This window comes from Amia ocellicauda, chromosome 15 (assembly GCF_036373705.1).
Source record: "Amia ocellicauda isolate fAmiCal2 chromosome 15, fAmiCal2.hap1, whole genome shotgun sequence".
NCBI classification, from domain to species: domain Eukaryota; kingdom Metazoa; phylum Chordata; class Actinopteri; order Amiiformes; family Amiidae; genus Amia; species Amia ocellicauda.
In genome coordinates, this window is record NC_089864.1 from 28,986,708 (window position 1) to 29,006,885 (window position 20,178).

Consider the following 20,178-nt stretch of genomic DNA (forward strand, 5'->3'; position numbering starts at 1 on the left):
CACCACCAGCCTGCACAGTGGTAACAAGGCGTGATGGATCCATGTTCTCATTCTGTTTACGCCAAATTCTGACTCTACCATCTGAATGTCTCAACAGAAATCGAGACTCATCAGACCAGGCAACATTTTTCCAGTCTTCAACTGTCCAATTTTGGTGAGCTTGTGCAAATTGTAGCCTCTTTTTCCTATTTGTAGTGGAGATGAGTGGTACCCGGTGGGGTCTTCTGCTGTTGTAGCCCATCTGCCTCAAGGTTGTACGTGTTGTGGCTTCACAAATGCTTTGCTGCATACCTCGGTTGTAACGAGTGGTTATTTCAGTCAAAGTTGCTCTTCTATCAGCTTGAATCAGTCGGCCCATTCTCCTCTGACCTCTAGCATCAACAAGGCATTTTCGCCCACAGGACTGCTGCATACTGGATGTTTTTCCCTTTTCACACCATTCTTTGTAAACCCTAGAAATGGTTGTGCGTGAAAATCCCAGTAACTGAGCAGATTGTGAAATACTCAGACCGGCCCGTCTGGCACCAACAACCATGCCACGCTCAAAATTGCTTAAATCACCTTTCTTTCCCATTCAGACATTCAGTTTGGAGTTTAGGAGATTGTCTTGACCAGGACCACACCACTAAATGCATTGAAGCAACTGCCACGTGATTGGTTGGTTAGATAATTGCATTAATGGGAAATTGAACAGGTGTTCCTAATAATCCTTTAGGTGAGTGTATATATACACAATACTAAACCTACTGGGTTGTAAATAGTAAACAAGACATACATTTTTTTATTAAAATGTTATTCTTTTTAAAATTATATTGCACAGATTTAGCTATTTTATTCCAGATATGTTTGGCATAAAGCAGGATGAGTGATGTTTAATACGTGTTTATACACTACAAGATGGTGTTTTATGTAATAGCAAGACATGTCTGCAAGAAAAAGTAGGCTGGTTCTTCACATTCAAATTAATGTTCTGAGTATAAAGTGGTTTTAACCAAAACTATGAACTTGAATATTTTATTTTAAAACAGTACTATCAATGTACAAAATAGGTTAGACTATAGAATCAGCCTTTTAGTTAATGAAAGCTCAACATAAAACAGTTTTCATGCACATTTTCTTGCAGCATATAGTAATGATTATGAATGCTGTTTCTGCAAATAAAACAAAGCTTTTGAATTTGCCATTCATTATGTATTGTTTATTAAAATTTCATCATTGAAGCTGGTTTACTTTAAGATCTAACATCTCATTTCCAAATGAAGTCTGTGGGCGGACAGCAGCCATAGCTCACAGTGGAGACATGCTGCATAGGAACAGACATGTCTTTCCATTTATACATTTATTTTTAAAGTGGGTTTTGGATCAGCAGCCAATGAGAATGTGTTTCATTCAGTTTCTATACAATGTCCATAACAACCCCAAAACAAACTAATAAACAAGCATTGCAAATTAATTCTCAAAATATGCTTAGTTGGTATATTGTGTTCATACAATGTTGTACAAAACAACTATTAACCATAATTTATGCTAATACTGGAGCACTGCTCAGAGAGGGTGACTGCTAAGTGTTCAAGTTGTGTCAGACTGTGCCCCTGTTTAATATTCTGAGTGAAGGAATCAAGGTCCTCTTTGTATATGTTAAAGGGCTACAGGAGCATGTTCAATGTTTCTAAGCTGAAAGCCTATATTAAGTCCTATAAGAAGCCCCCCCATGAGCAAGCACACCATGCACATGTGGATGTAATTTTTCTTGTAAACAACCTTCTAATTGTAATTTCACTTATGAAATATTTATTTAAATTTATTTTATAACCTATGTTCATATATTTTGTGAGTAAGTTCACCATCGATTGACAGTATAGCTAAGTTGTTTAACTGGTGCTGACACAGTTGATTGGAGATAATTTGTGATAGTTTTGAGTTAGCTGTATGCTCTTTCTCTCTCAGCAATTATCACGGGTAGTGTGCAGTTCCGACTGTCACAGAATAAATAATGAGCTTGCATTTTTTTCCTCCCTTTTCCTCACTTTGATAAGTGATCATGCATAATGGGGTCTGAAGGGTTAATACGAATGATCAATGCTTTTCTTTAATATGTATACCATTGTTTTTAATATGATCAATGCTTTTCTGAATACATATAATCATTGCTTTTCTTCTGTGTGTGTGGGAGATTGATTCTCCTTACATACAAGGAACATACTGTCCTATTGTTAATTATCTTGTGAGCATTTGTTATTGAAAAGTTTAACTGAGATCCCACCAAATTCGGTCAGAACAAAACCTTGAAACCAGGTATTGAGCAACTTCTAGTATAAGACGTAAACAAGTTGTGAAACTTTCCCAGACCTTTAATATTATACATAACCGTGTAACTGTATTATTGGCTGTTTTTCCTTATGTATCTCTACTTGCTCCATTAGAAAGAGAGGGGATTGCCCCTGTAGATTGCCCCTTTTGGCAGACTATATAACCAGGAAATCAATAGGCCTTGTGGTCCTAAACAGACACAGGGTCTCTGTGTAAATTAATTCGGAAATAAAGCTGATTGACTGAAACTCCTGTCCATGGAATTCTTTCCAACAGCGTCATAGTGTGATATTAGTTCAAGTACACCCAAGAAATTGCCATTGTGATCATTGTTAATTGTGGAACTGCTTCCTCGAAATGACACATTTCTAGATGCTAGGAATAATGTTTCATCCAAAAGTCTCTCTAGAAGAGCTCTGTTCTTTTCTACCTATGATTGTATTTTCTTATCATGTTGGCTATTGATCACTCTAACTTGCAGAGCCTGCTGCAAGTTTCTACATTGACAGTAACAATACTGTTGCTACCCACTCCTCTTGTTTTATAATTTGTGCCACTATCCAGTTGCAAAATACATCTCCTTTACTCTTGCTCAATGCTAACCAATCTTTCTTTACCTTCTCCCAGCAATTTGGTGATTTTGAAGAAGATTCTCAGGGAATTAGCTAAATCAGAATATAATGACATATGGTCAGCCTGGCTTGTTTGACAACACCTGATGATATTTTGCTTTTCAACATCAGTTAATCTCTATGGCCATATAACTGGGTTATTTGTATATAAAAAGCATGTTCAGTCATTGTTGTATCATGGGGATGGTCTCAGGATGAGCTTTTTTACTTTTTCTTGCATTGCGAGTGATTGAGTCATGTCAGATTCCAAATTATTGTTTATGTCCTCTCATTTGGTACTACTCTTGGCATCCAATTAATACAATATTTCTAGCATTTAAGGAAATGTGTTTTGGCAGTACAATTAAAACAGATAAATCCTGGGCCTGGCCCATACACAGTGAGCATACCTTGTACACCTTAATGTATTATTATTTTATGAACTATAGTAATAGTCTGATGTATTATTTTTGGAGAATGCATTGTTTTGTTTTCAGGGAACTGCACCATCTATTTTATAAAGATGTAAAATGCTGTGGTCAAACAATAATTTGATTATATTAGGTAGAAGTGTGTATTATATACATTTGTTGTATGCTGTTTGTCAGAGGCGCTAATATGGAATGTTTCACTTTTATTAACAGTGCCTTGGAAAATGTAGTAGCACACAAACTATTATTGGAAGAGTGAGGCTTGTCCCATCAATTGTGGTAATATGGTGTATATGCTACATTATGTCATTAAAATACATCTAAATGCCATAGAGCCATTTGAACATTTCAACTGTTCAACAACATTCCTGTGTGCAGTTTTAATTCCATTTTACTGCTTAGATCAAGCGCAATTATTTGGTTTTCTTGAAGGGCACCTCCTGAATAATATAACTTGTTGGAAACAAAGACACTTGAGAGTTGGTGTTGATCGACAAAGCCCATTTGTTTCTGATTGAAACAAGTGGTGTGCATGTGTTTCTGCATGATAAGTTAGTGAGCATGGCCACTGCAGAGCTGAGCAGCTTTATATAACCACCTGGTTTTAATGAGAGGTTCCCACACTGCGACTAGATTGCTTCCCTCTTCAGTTTAATTTGGTTCTAAATGTCAAGATATGAACTCCATCGACCTGTTTGTCTGAACTATTATACTTGTCTAATCTAGTGCGTTGTTTTTGCCAAGGAAAATGCTTGATTGTCTCTTTGACAGCCAGGGTGTTTTCCAAGCTCCTGAAAAGCTGGTAATTAACAAGAACATTAATAGCTAGTATACAAGGAAGGCAACTGCTGCAAAGAACAATTTCATTTTCAATGTACTTAATCTACTTTGAATTGGAAAAAAAAAGAAATGTAAATGGTGGAATATCTAGTACCCAGAAATAAAATTAATTTTGTTAATTTTGGTTTTACTCTATACCCCTTTAGCTTTCTTTTTTTTCTTTCTTTCTTGAAATTAGGCAACTTATTAGATTTTCAAATGTATTTATAGCAATTTTCTTATTGTTTTTATTATGCCCTTTTTTATATGTTTGCTTTGGTATCTATTTGTTTTTTAGATCCAGTTTCATTGCATTAAACTCAGATGTTTTTTTTTTTTTATGTGTGTGCAATTTTTCTTTTGTATATTTACTGACACTTTCAAGTCTGGATAACACTAGATAACATTAACTTACTGCTTTAGGTTGGATGATTGAACATTTGTTATTGTAATTATCCTCAACCATTTATTTTATTTTCTTTTTTAAGATTTACAGATTATTCTGGTCAAGTCAAATTGATTTTTTTTTCAATTCAGCAAGGTTTTTTGTTCCCCAAGGAATCCTTTCCTTCTATTTCTCTTACCCAAGCTACTCCCGCTATTCTACCACAAAATCTCTTTCCAAACACGCACTGTGACTGATACATTTGGATTTATCTGTGCTTTTCTTGATTCAGCATGCTCTGAATCAAGGACTTTTTCCATTTCAAAATGCTAGCAAACATGAATAATGCATGATAGAATTGCTTTCAATATCTTGAAAAGGAAAGGCTGAATATGGAATTGTTGGCACACTGTTCATGTATGTATAAAAATAACTAAAACATATAAGGTGATTAGTAGAAATATTCTTAGATGATTACATTTTAGTTTTAAATATAAACTAAACCATGGATAAAAGATGAGCAATGGACAATTGCTCTGGACTATGGAAAGCAGTCTGATAAATTATATGCAATATTCAAAGACACCATTGAGTTAGTTCCAATGGATGACCATAAACACAGCTTGAAGTATTTATTAATGTGTGGACAAAATATAGATACTGCATTGAGCCCACACCCAGCTGAATCTGGAAGCTGACTTAATTTTCTATAAGTCAATGGTGCAGGCAGGAGCAGAAAATCTCTTTTACAAAATGAAACCAGCAGAGAAATGTTCCACCGATGTCAATGGACAAATAAAATCAAAACCACATAGAGCATAATTTACAAGTTCTTTGTAGGCTGTAGTAGTGCAGAATATATGACATATATTCAAGGGTGTAGATTTTTCTCCAATATTGGTGGGGATGCTGCCCCCCACCACCAACCCATCCAAAAAAAAAAACAATACAAAAATGATAGAAATAAGAAGACGAAAAGAAAAATAACTACAAACATAAATTGACTGACCCCAGCATCACTGCCTGAAGGCTAACTGGTTTTGGGTGAAACATCCGTTTCCATCTATTATTTGGAGCCAAACATTCCTTGCTGCAGATACCATTTTTATTCAAAAGGTCCAGTTTTTCTTTATGTACATGACATACCACAGCACAGGTCTGAGCAGTGGCGTGGTTTCCCAACATGCAAAACACGCAATTATGTGGGGCCCCGAGGGGCTAGGGGGCCCCCTGATGCCTAGTAGCAGTGTTGCATTACAAGCAGAATTATAACTTGCAACAAATAAAATATTTTTTCAGATGAAAAATAATGTATTGATAATAACAACTTTTATTTTTAATGTAGCAATTCTGAAGCCTGTCTGATGAGGGATGCGGTAAAGTCTACACTGTAGTGCAGGAGAGCCGGGTTCGAATCCTGCTTGAGCAGTTCCATGAGCAGTGCTGTGAGTATAAAGTTTAATTTTAAGTTAGAATCCTCATAGCCTAATAAACCAGAAAATACATTAGGGCATTTTTTTCATCTATTTTGTATCATTGTGGGCTTTTTGTGTTTCAGTATTTAGTATTGTTATACTAAGAAGTGTGTTTGTATTCATAGCTCTGAAGTCACTCGAATCAGACGAAAATCTGAACATTCATTGACTAAATGGTCAGATTCCTTGCAGAATGACAAAAGTCTGCAGGACATGAACACACCCTATGGAAACAAGCCGACAGAGTGATGCCTATAGTTCTATAGTTTCTATAGGAAGCCGGCTTAGTTACAACCATGTAGCCGGACTTATCGATAAAATGGGCTGAGATTAAAGAGTTGAAAAGACTACAACTGCCGTGGCTATAACTAGGATTAAATTAAAGGCTGTTTTGGAATTGTTGTAGGACATTAAGAAGTATTCGATCTAAATCAAATGAGTCAGTAAGTGATCAGGTTTTATTTATGTAGCTATTGAATTGAATACGTACTGTATCTGTTATGTATTATTTATTAAAACGCTATTTGTTTTTAGCACAGCTTAAGTAATGATTTCCAAAAGAAAATTTGATGACAATCTTCTGTTGGTGACCTTATTGTTTGTGATTAAAAGCTTGTGATGCTGCATTTAAGATTTTTTTAAAACAAATAGTGTACATTGCAGCTCCGATGCGATCATCGTTAAAGCCAGACAGTCATGTTAGTATTTTTGTCACAGAACCTCCACACACAACATCACTGAAATCACTTAAAAACAACAATAACAACTGATTAATTTATATACAGTTCTTTAAAATATGTATTTGAATCTAAAAAGTGTATTTCAAATGCTCCTTTTAAAGTCGGGCTTTGAAGTCGGAAACTTTATAACAATGAAACAATTTGCAATGTAATTTGCACACCCATCTTTTAAATCTTTATTTTATTCAGTTTGTGTTGTGTATTTACTAATATTTATTAATACCACCTTTATTTTTTATTTCTGTAGTAACTAGTTCTACTGTTTGGTTGAACAATAAAACTGAAGACTCCTACTTTTTCAGAATAGCGGAACAAAGCCCCTGAATTCTGCGATTCTGCCAGTGCCAGTGCAACGCCACACGTGTCTGCATTGTCTATCTATTTACAAACCATTATTTCATTCAGCCTCATGACACATTTGAGCCACCGTAACTCTGCATGCTTCAGTCAGTGAAATACAGTGAAGTGAAGAATTTCTAGAAAATAGAAAATGTCCTTCTCTCTCCCATTTTAAATTTAGATCGAGTGCACTGACTCAGCCAGGTCTTGAGCCTTCTCAGGGCACCAAAACTTATCTTTGCTTAGGCTGAGGAAACGGGGACAACAGCCACCTGTCAAGAGCTTCAACATGAAAAAACAATGCCCAAACTTCTGTTGGCAGTTCTCTGTGTTTCTCTGCAGCCTCAGCACTAGCGTTAGATGAATACTAAGTTTGAAAGGAACAACTGCAACTCGATCTTTAAGGCCTTGAAAGTCGACTTTCCCTTATAAGTGACCGTGACATGCTGAATCGCTGAAGACAGAAGAGTAACATTATTTAATAAGAAGCTATAGTTAATATAGTTAACAGTACTAGTATCTAAGTTTGCTAATGTTAGCATCACAATAAAAAAAAAGAAAACTAGATTTCTCTTCATACTATTTAATAAGACTGTTTTAGTCATTCATCTGGTACATTTGAATAAAATATACGTTATTAACTTAATGTTCCAATCTGCCATTATTAATAGTATTAATTTCTGTGTATGACTGAGAGATCCCAGTCAATCATTGCTGAACTCACCTCCAGAGAGCGGCACTGTCACCTATTCTCAGCAACTCACGACCGAATCCATCTTTTAAAGTAGACTCAGTCTTCACACACAGCTCAAACAGGATAGGTTCAGTCTTTTCCCATTAGCAACCACTCCATTAAAATACTTTATTTTTACTATGAATGCAGGTGAAAAAAAAAGTAGTACTAAACGGAAGAAGTAATAGGGATAGCCTGTACAGAATCCTCAAAGTGTTTTTTTCCTTACACCCAGGTTCTGTGCCATCTCATTAGGGGTGAAATCAAAGTTTTCATTACTCAGTTCTGTCAGTGCATGATGAACATTTAGATTTTTGTCCCCTAAAATTAGGACTTCTGTCTTACCAGAATTAAGCATAAGGAAATGTATTGTCATCCAAGTTTTAATCTCAGGCAGACAACAGATCAGTGTTTCCATGTCTATGGTATTCTTCAGGTTTACTGACAAATATAGTTATGTGTCATCTGCATAGTTGTGAAAAATGTAATTGAATAATATCACCTAAAAGGAGCATGTATAATGAAAAATGTATAGGTCTTAGGACTGATCCCTGTGGTACTCCATACTTTACAGCAGTTTTGATTAATCTGTACAGTTTTCATTATCTCATCTGGCTATTTCATTTCAATTTTGTAATTTCAGCACTTGTACAGTACAGTACAGTAGAGTTGTAACTTACAGTTAAAGCACATAACAAATTATTGATATTAAGTGGCTCAAAACTAATTTGTTCACAGGCTGTATTTTATTGAGTGGAGTCTATGACATATCACTACCTGTACTACCAACTTCTGGATGGGTAACAGTGCATTACCTTTGGAGACTTATGGATATACATAAAATATCTGTATGGCATATCTACCATTCTCAGGGATATGCTTATCTTTGAGCTTTGCAATGTCATAATGCATTTTAGGTACGTTTTCAATCAATACAGGACTTATATTGAACAGTTATAGTAATTTAACACTATAGAGGTGATCTTTTTCCCCATGTCATTCACATGCCCATGATCTGTTTAGCCTGTGGATTTCAAGTAAAATTGATACATGGTTAAAGGGATAAAGCCTATGGTATGGTCGAACATTATATCTGAGCATTATAAACAAAAATAAAACAGATGGATACAATATAGCTAATATAAATACATAACCACAGAAAACAAAATGTAATTGGAATACCACATCACAGCTATACCACAATAAAAAGTCATAGAAAAGAACAATTGTTTAGGATTCCTGTAATAATAGTAACAAATGCAGATTTATTTATTTGTATAAGAAAAAATCATAACTGTTGCTGGTTAATGGACTATCATTCCCATAGGAAAATGTAAAGCTGGTTAATGGACTAAACAAAGATGAACATAATGCTTGCAGTACAGCTGTGTATGAACAGACTGCCTTTTAATTATTTAATCAATACATAAATATGAATGCATTTTCTTCAATAAACAAAAAAGCAGGCCTGGAGAAAGTTAAAATAAAAAAATAAAAAGCATTGAGTGGGGCAGATAAAAACACATTTGTATGTGTAATGCACAGTATATTTTTTATCATAACTGGTAATTCTTTCCACTTATTGAAATATGGAAGGGCAATAGAGTGAAGGAAGTGTATGCTTATTATGTACAGTGACCTGGTGAGGCAAAACAAAAACACAAACAAACCAGCAGCCATGCCAAAGTCCACAGTCTACGATCAGGGTCAAGTTCAATAGCCAAAGTTGGTTCATTTGTTCTTTCTTTATTTTGTTTGCTTTTTTTCTTCCTGTCTGGTTCTCTCACTGTCTCCTCACTCCACCCAGGCTCTCCTCCTTCCTTCCCAACAACAAAATCTGCTTGTTTACTGCTTTTATGCAGGAGCCGGCCAATGGGGGGAGTTCTGCATGTTATGTCTTTCCCCCAGAGTGAGTCATCCGCCGAGGCCTCTGGGGGATGTAGTGCCATTCAGGGCAGACTTGACCTGCCCTGCCCAGCACTGTGTCACAATATATTATTTTACTCTATTTTTTTCCCACTTCTGTTCATGTTTGATGATCACTTGTGTGTCTGTACTGGTCTTGTGTTTTGCTTCAGGACTCTCACCAGTTAAAGACATGGGTTTGTTCAGTGTTTTGTTAAAAAGTTCAGAAAAGGATAGTGATACAATGTGTGTTTTTCTTCAATTGGTTGTTGGCTTTCTTGCAGCTATTTACTTCCTTCCAGCCTTGAGTCTTGTGATCTGTATATCTATCTGTATCTATCAACATATAGTAAGAGTGCTGATGTTTTTTTCTTTGGTTCTGAGTGATATTTGCCACACTGCTGCAATATATATAAGTTAAAGTTTAAAATAATTCATTTATAGAAGTGTCCTTGTGATCATGGTGTTAGGGGGGGGGGGGGGTTGGGTGGTGTACTACTATCCCAAATATCCCTTCTCTTACCTCAGCTTTATTTTGAAATGGTCAAAAGGGACATTTTAAAGATTATTTTTATGATTGTAAAGAGTATTCTCCTAATAGTAATTCTACAAAAGATGATTTGGTTATTTTATTTCAGCACACCCAAAATGGCACAGATAGTTGCAGGTGTGCAAATGCAAAGCTGCAATAATAATGAACAAGGAAGACTATTATTATTATTATTATTATTATTATTATTATTATTAGTAGTAGTAGTAGTATTTATTTATTTATTTATTTATTAGTAGACCCTTATCCATGGTGACTTACAAATAAGAGCAATACAAAGTGCAAAAGTACAGTACAGTTCAAAGCATAATGCAATTTACAAATTCCAAAATACACACTTGTATAGGAAATATATCTAGTATTCCTAGGTCCTAGATAGTAAAAGCTAGTAAGTGCAGTCATCATTAAGAGCTAAGGGAAAGGAGGCATAGGGGAAATCAAATTAAACAATACGAGTATTAGTAATGCAAAGCAAAGGGTATGTCAAAATGTTATGTTGAATCAGTGCAATTTTACAAGATAATAAATGACTAGATTACAAGTAGAGTCTGAACAGATATGTCTTGAGATGTCTTGAGTAATATACAATGCATTAATTAATTATATCTTTGGAGTGCAAACAAGGATGATTTTATTTAAAATTATAATCAAAAGTATCCTTCTGTTTCAAATAGACAGACCAAATAGACCAAAACACACCCTTTTTGAATGAATAGAATGTCAATATTTCTGTTGTTGCTATAAACATTATTTGAGTTGAATGTGTTTTCCTCATCAGGCGAAGTTAATTAAATTAATGCTCCTTATATTTATCCTTTTATTAGCAGTGTTAAAAGACAACCTATTTCAATCTGTGCAACATATTTTTTTAAATGAAAGTGTCACCTACGCCACCCCCGGTTTATCATTAGTGAGGAGGGGGACCTCACAACCTCCTTCTCCCCCTGCACAGGCCTGGCTCAAATCTCGGGCACACACACCAATAGCAGCAAGTGGTTTAGAAATCAGTAGTTTATTACAAAAACATTGCACATATATCCCAAAAGGGTCAAAAGTTTGAGCTAAGCTATAAAATGATATAAGCCATTCTAAAATGCCTTTAATCTGAGGGCAAAGGGAAAGAAAAAAAAATACAATAAAAAAAAAAAAACTTAATTATTAATTAATAACTCAAGCTCTAAATCCCCAGTACCCCAATCGATTGTCCACTGCAGATTCTCCTTAGTCCTTCCTTGGCCGGGATACAGTCACGCACCACTCTGAGTTCTGCATTTCCTCCCTGCTAACACAGTCACGATCACTATCCCCGCCGGCCACTTGCGAGGGAAACTCGAACCAGGGCGAACTCTCTGCATCCGTGGTGTCTTCGCAGCTCCAGCCGCTGCCTCCAGAAGGAGATGGAAATCCTTACGACCACAGCAGCTTTTCACTTCTTCAACCATTTGCGTGCCGTGCCGTGCCGTGCCGTGCCGTGCCGTGCCGTGCCGTGCCGTGCCGTGCCGTGCCGTGCCGCTTCAGCCCCACTCCCCCGCCCCTGTATCTCTCCAAAAAGGAAGAAGAAAAGAGAACCCATCCTGCTACTGCTCCACAGGCAGGCTTTTTAAAGTCCACTGCCTTTCTTTCAGAGAGGTGGGGAGGAAGGGAAAAGGTGCAAGGATTGGTCGGTCAGGAAACAAATGCCCAGTGTTACAGGTGCCCTGCGTTTGGGCTAACCAGCTCATAAATAAGCAAAAATGCCCCGTGCAATCAATCAACTAATTAAGGTAATGAAAGCAGAAACAAAAGACATTACAAGTGTGATAATAAACACAATAGTGAATTAGAACACACAATAACCAAGAAAAATAAACAACCCAAAAATAAAACCATGTAAATCAACTAATAATAAATTAACCCATTAACCCCAATAAGCGAGCTCGAGCACCATCTGCAACAAAAGCCTTACTTATTTTTGGAATTAATATATTTTGTTAGTTGAAATTTCAATATACAATCTACTAATTGTCCATTATTATTACTAACTAAAATGTGTGATATATAATAGTTTGTAACTTGGATATCAATGGTTGGCCTTCCATTCCTCTGTCTTTCACCCTTTTCAGCAAATTGAAATATTCCATCTCTTTTCTCGTGTTACTCCTCTATTCATACTCAACACTGGCTTCCAATTGCTGCCTGTATTGATTGAGCAAACAGCTCCTTATCAATGTCCAGACTCTTATCTCTCCCTGTATCCACATTTACCCTTTCAACTCCTCTTCTATATAGCCATTAGTTATGCCTTCCCTTCAGGTGTCAAAATTGTCGGGCTTGCCTTTTGCCCCACAGCAGCTGAGTTTTTGAAATGCAGAGTGTCTTACTACATTTCGACATCTACATAATACACATCTATTTAGATTACAAATGTAGAACACTCTGATTTTGTCTTATATATTAATTTTATTCACTGTAATGTGCAGATATTTTTTTAGTTTATGGTGATGTTAACTTTGTACTGTTTTGTATATACTGTATGTATGTGGATCATTGCATGTTTGTTTTTGTAAACCATGTTGTTAATCCATGTCCATTTCTTAATTAAATCACAGAGATCTAATGATGAACCACACATTTATGAATCATTTGTAATATACAGCATTGATTAAGATTAATTAACTAGTAAGTGTGCTGTTGGGTAATTCTTTGAGTTAAAAGAAAGACTCATTGGATACCATTCACATCGCTACAATTTGGATTTATCAGACATTTTGGAGGTTGTGCTTTAGTGCAAAGGGATACAATAAGAAAATTGTGAATACTCTCTTTAAACTACCATGCAGGTTTTTCTATTTATAAACATATAATGATCTTCACAATGTATTATTATTACATACTAAACTGTGAGCCAGGTTGCTTAGCAACTGGTATAGGGGTCTAATGTGTTGTGCAAATGTCATATTCCTATAATACTGGCTTCACAAACCTTATTGGCTACTGTATAGGTAAATACATTTGGTTGTAACAATTGCCATTAAAATGATTAAATGAGTACAGTCCTGTTCCTCACAAAAGTAAATCATAGCATACAAAATGTGTATTACAGTTATCATAGTTTAAATCAGCACATTTATCTTAACCCAGTAGACACAGAGTGCAAGACAGGGTACACCCTGGATGAGATGGCAGTCCATTGCAGGGCCGCATAATAAATGAATAATAAAATATAAGTAATACATTGGGGGAAAAAATTATTTGATCCCCTGCTGATTTTGTACGTTTGCCCACTGACAAAGAAATGATCAATCTATAATTTTAATGGTAGGTGTATTTTAGCAGTGAGAGACAGAATAACAATAAAAAAATCCAGAAAAATGCATTACAAAAAAGTTATAAATTGATTTGCATGTTAATGAGGGAAATAAGTATTTGATCCCCTATCAATCAACAAGATTTCTGGCTCCCAGGTGTCTTTTATACAGGTAACGAACTGAGATTAGGAGCACTCTCTTAAAGGGAGTGCTCCTAATCTCAGCTCGTTACCTGTATAAAAGACACCTGTCCACAGAAGCAATCAATCAATCAGATTCCAAACTCTCCACCATGGCCAAGACCAAAGAGCTGTCCAAGGATGTCAGAGACAAGATTGTAGACCTACACAAGGCTGGAATGGGCTACAAGACCATCGCCAAGCAGCTTGGTGAAAAGGTGACAACAGTTGGTGCGATTATTCGCAAATGAAAGAAACACAAAATAACTGTCAGTTTCCCTTGGTCTGGGGCTCTATGCAAGATCTCACCTCGTGGAGTTTCAATGATCATGAGAATGGTGAGGAATCAGCCCAGAACTACATGGGAGGATCTTGTTAATGATCTCAAGGCAGCTGGGACCATAGTCACCAAGAAAACAATTGGTAACACACTACGCCGTGAAGGACTGAAATGCTGCAGCGCCCGCAAGGCCCCCCTGCTCAAGAAAACACATGTACAGGCCCGTCTGAAGTTTGCCAGTGAACATCTGAATGATTCAGAGGAGAACTGGGTGAAAGTGTTGTGGTCAGATGAGACCAAAATCAAGCTCTTTGGCATCAACTCAACTCGCCGTGTTTGGAGGAGGAGGAATGACCCCAAGAACACCATCCCCTCATCAAACATGGAGGTGTAAACATTATGCTTTGGGGGTGTTTTTCTGCTAAGGGGACAGGACAACTGCACTGCATCAAAGGGACGATGGACGGGGCCATGTACCATCAAATCTTCGGTGAGAACCTCCTTCCCTCAGCCAGGGCATTGAAAATGGTTCGTGGATGGGTATTCCAGCATGACAAAACACACAGCCAAGGCAACAAAGGAGTGGCTCAAGAAGAAGCACATTTAAGTCCTGGAGTGGCATAGCCAGTCTCCAGACCTTAATCCCATAGAAAATCTGTGGAGGGAGCTGAAGGTTCGAGTTGCCAAATGTCAGCCTCGAAACCTTAATGACTTGGAGAGGATCTGCAAAGAGGAGTGGGACAAAATCCCTCCTGAGAAAAACCTGGTGGCCGACTACAAGAAACGTCTGACCAACAAGGGTTTTGCCACCAAGTACTAAGTCGAAGGGGTTATATACTTATTTCCCTCATTAACATGCAAATCAATTTATAACTTTTTTGAAATGCGTTTTTCTGGATTTTTGTTGTTGTTATTCTGTCTCTCACTGTTAAAATACACCTACCATTAAAATTATAGACTGATCATTTCTTTGTCAGTGGGCAAACGTACAAAATCAGCAGGGGATCAAAAATACTTTTTTCCCCCACTGTAAATATATATATATATATATATATATATATATATATATATTGCTTTTCATAACAGACAAAACTGGGTTTAAATTATTACCAACATTTTCTTTACAATGCAAAATGTTTTTTCTGTTAAAGTGTACTCAAATGTATTAATTCAATATTTATTTATTTCACTATTTTTGTTCCAGGAAGTATACCAAGGTGTTAAAAAGCCACCCTTAAATATTCTCCTGAAAAAAATCACAGAAAGTGTAAAGCTGAATAACTTGACTTTCTCATGCCTTGTGTTATTATTGTTATGAATATTCTTCCCCATAATGATGTTAATATAAAAGCATCACAAATCTCTCAAATACATTATTTTTTAGGTTTAACTTTGGGTAATTGTTTACAATAACTAATAGATTAAACAGCAATTAAATGGCTGTTTAGGTTAGGTGCTCAACAGATACTACTCTTTTTCTCCTGTGAGAACTTTGCATCTCTGATCAGCTAAGGAGTTTTGCTCTTTTCATGGGAGGAATTATGTAACACACATTGACTAGTTGATTAATTTATTAAGTGTATTATCACCTGAAGCAATTTAATATGTCATTTTAATGGAAAACAGTTATTAATAAATGTGTGATTTGTCATCAGATCTCTTTGATTTAATTGAGAAACGGACATAGATAAGCACTGCTAATCGCAACTTTAAATAGAGATAGTGACAGCAGAAATAAAAGAGCAAATCATTTTGCCATGGTAATGCATCGATTAGACACAAGTTACTGGAACTAATATATATATATATATATATATATATAATGGGGGCATTCAAAACTTTTGAATGTGAAGTGTCACAATTTGATTAATGTCTGATATCATCAACCCAGTTAGTCCTAGGCAAACTTCATAAACCAAAATACATTGTTGATGGATTGTTGACTTTTTCAAGGGTAAGCATCATTTTTCTTGACTATATTGTGGGTATATCAATGTAAAGATTTTATCTGGGCCCTTGTATGTGTGACATCGTGCTTCTTCCATATCCCATTTTGCAATTTCAAATTCAGTTTTTTTGCTGTCTTAAGAATTACTATGGGTAACAATATTAATTGAAGTAAAACAATTGTGTGCATATCCAAGTTTCAAATGAGCTTCACAACAATGCGATTGCAACTTGTGCAACAGTCATATACTAAGACATATAACTTATTTATAACCACTCAATATTCTAAGAGCTAGAATTTTTCTAGTACTGTATGAATATAGAAATTTGTATTCATTTTTCCTTTTTAATATCTGTTTTCTGCGTTTGTACTTTTTAATTGTCTCAGCTTCACTTTAATGATCTATAAATATGTAAAGGCGTCCATTTGAGAAGAATGTCTAGCAAAAAGGCAAAGATTAGGCTGTGAAGCAGCACATCCTGCTCTCAGATGAGCACCAGACCACAACAATGACTTTGGTTGATATGAAGGCTGAAGTGAAGCTTCAGAGGCTGAATAACCTATACCTGGCAAGACAATTCAAATATGTTCCACTCAACACAGACATATTTGCATGTTAATGAAATATTCTCAGTTGAAATCTAGAGTGTGAATATTTGTGAAAGAGAATGGCATGAAAAAATGTAGGACACTAAGTATTTAATGCATTTATTTAGTAAAGCTTTTAATAATCTCATAACAGACTAAACCTACTGTAAACTTAAACATGTACCATCCACACGTCACTGATTTACATTTATAAAACATATTGTGCACAGACAATTATAATGTATATTCTATATAATATAACTATGTCAAGAATTTATATTTAAATACATCACTGGTGATGGTGATGCTGGATGTATCTGTCTCATTTCGACAGGGCATGCAAATGTATCACCTTTTATTCAGAAAGTTTTCCTTAATTGTTAACAGTCTATGCTAGGGTCACACTACATAATTTCACAATCCGACCAGATTTTGAGAACGGTGGGCAGCTCACACTTAACGACCATTTCTCACTGAATTTATGTATTTTGTGTCGTGAAGGAGTGCGCACTACACGATCGTTTAAGAAAAGGGGGACACACACTTAACGACTGATCTGAAATCCTTTGTCTTGGGGATCTCCAACACAGCATTAATGTAATAAATCAGTAATAATAATAATAATAATAATAATAATAATAATAATAATAATAATAATAAGACATCCACATATGCACTAAATGTAACGCTTAAGTGAAAAAATAACAAATTAATAAATTATATTTGTCTGAAGGACTGACCCTCCATATGTAAGCACTGTATTTTCAAAAGCCTTCCAATTGTTATTTCTACTCTGATACCGTTTAACTCCAGGAAATTATATATTTAAAATATAATAATAATAATAATGTACACATAAGAAAATAAGTACAGATCGAGAATCTAACCCTGATCACCTAGTTCCCAGTGTTATTTCCTAACCTCCGCACCAACTGATATGTGACTTTTATATTAAACCTATTTTAAGTATCCTGCAGACGTCGCTGGCAGCTGTCATGATAAATTGTATGAAACTTAATTATTGGGGTTATTGTTTCAAATTAATGTATCAATTAAAAACATACATAATAATAAATAATACAAAATAGGTGTGTGTGTGTATTTATATATATATTTATATAGCCTACTATATTATATTGTGTAAGTCGCCCTGGATAAGGGCGTCTGCTAAGAAATAATAATAATAATAATAATAATAATAATAATAATAATAATAATAATAATAATAATAATAATATATATACACATGTGTGTTCTGTGACTCTACAATAAGTGAATGCACTCATGGAGTTAAGTGGAGAACATATACTGATGGGGACGACGAATTGTCATGGACCCACAGGACGTCATTTGAAGATATCTCTAAATGATTTGCAGATATCTCTAAATCATTTAAAGATATCTCTAAATCATTTAAAGATATCTCTAAATCATTTAGAGATATCTTTAAAAAGCACCTTATTTAGAGATTTCTAAATCGTTTCCAGATATCTCTAATTCATTTAAAGATATATTTAAATGATTTAGAGATATCTTTAAATATTTGAAAATATCTTGAAATGCATTTAGAGATATCTGTAAATGATAATTTGACTTGCCGTAGTGGGTGAAGAGATGGCTGGGGAGGTGAGGGCAATAGAGCGAACACGTGTGACGTCACAAATACCTGTCGCTGCCATGTTGGAGGACAAGCGAAGCAATTCACAGGTTAATGGTGTTAGTCTGCTTTGTGTGTGTGATTCTGTTGTGCCTTTCAAAAATGTAATCAGTATCAGCTTCCCAAATACCCCTGCCCCAAAACAACCATTGTTATTTGAAGTATTTGAATAAATACTTATGAAAATCAAATACTCTTGTCATGTTTATTTTTCCATTCTTCCACAGCTCAACTCTCATTGGTTGCTGCCGGTCTTTGTGTGACGCTGATCACGTCACCCTACACAATCAGTGCCAATCAAGTTATAATTATTAAACATATTTAATGAAATTGTAGGGGCTCCGACTAGTTTAGGATTGGCTCGGAGGGCAAGAGATTGCATCGTTGACCCTTTCACACTACACGATCATCAGTAGCGGGGACGTACCCCAACCAGCTGCTTGTCGTCACGATCAGTGTAGATTTGTCGGGAGGGACATATCGGTCTAAAATCTGCCTAAAAATCATGTAGTGTGACCTTAGCTTAAATCAGTTCAAATTTAAATGAGGCAATACCCCCAGATATAGCAAATAAAATACTGATGCCAGTTTGCAGCAAGGAAGGAAAACAATATTAAATCATTCATGAGTAAGAACAGAAGGAAAGAAATGGTTACTGTACAGACACTGCAACATATGTAACATATTTCTTACAGATGGGCAGAATATATGTAATAACAGACACATACTTATATATATATACCCACAAGAACAAACTGATTAGAAAAAAATAAAAGAGACAGGCCATGTTTTTAATTTTGTATTAGTTAATCATCTAATAATTTCTTGAAGGAACCCATGGACTGTACAATGGTACAAATGTACTAAAATTGTAATAATAATAATAATAATCTTAATTTGCCACTGGCTGAGTGTATTTAATAGCTTATAGCTTAAAGGGGAACTGTATACATGTGTTAGTAGGAGTGTGTAAGTAAAGTATCTGTGAGTTTACTGTTGTATTCTATAATTTTAGTAACTGTAAATTAAAGTAAATTTCAATAAAGGAGAGCTCTATTGTTTCAGTATGTGACATTTCAACACTTACCAGAAAGCTGAAAAGACTACAGCTATTATTCTTGCCCACAGCACAGCAGATAATAATTACTTGAATTGGCAGTGTGACAGTATGGCTCCATATTTAAAAGGAATCATTGAGATGGGACAGGATTTTAAAGCTTTGCCACTATCCCTGCCTATAGCTGAGCAAAGCAACCAATTTATTCAGGAGAGACCTCGCTTTATTTATTTATTTGTTTATTTAAACATCCTTATTCAGAACTACTTATAATCCAGGAGTGTACAGGAGTATAAGGAACAAGATGTTAGACCTAGAAGCCACAGTGCTGGCGTGTGACTATGATGTTGTAGGAGTGACAGAAACATGGTTTACAGAAAATGATGGGGATGAAGTTTAAGGGATACACACAGTTTAGGAGAGACAGGCATAATTGAAGAGGTGGTGGTTTAGCATTATATGTGAAAAATGACATTGAGGCAGAATAACTCAAATTAGATCCTAGTAACGAAACAGAATCCTTGTGGGTTAAACTTTTGAATACAAAATCTGGAGGATTAGTGGTAGAAGTGTGTTACAGACCACCCAACTCAGATATTCAGAAAGATGTTGCATTGTACAATGTAATCAGGACTGCATGTAGCTAGGATGTGGCTGTTATAATGGGGGATTTCAATTTCCCAAACATATACTGGGAAAGCCCAGTTGGGACTACAGAAGCAGAAATAGAAATGGTTGAGATGGCAAATGACTGCTTTCTAACTCAATTTGTCAGGGAACCAACCAGAGAGAGCGCATGCATTGACTTGATCTCTTCAAATGACCAAGATAGAGTCAGAGGGACACTAGTTAGAGAACAAATGGCAAACTGTGATCACAATATG

The 20,178-nt window shown here is 35.6% G+C and overlaps 1 protein-coding gene across 1 annotated transcript in view; it reads left to right on the forward strand.

The window, feature by feature from the left end:
• The first annotated feature begins 5,909 nt into the window (after window positions 1-5,909).
• The window catches only part of chrm2a (cholinergic receptor, muscarinic 2a), a 114,380-nt gene continuing 100,111 nt past the window's right edge, over window positions 5,910-20,178 (forward strand). Inside the window, exon 1 of the mRNA XM_066724607.1 lies at window positions 5,910-6,001. The gene's annotated coding sequence lies outside the window, so the exon portion shown is untranslated. The remainder of the gene's footprint in view (window positions 6,002-20,178) is intronic.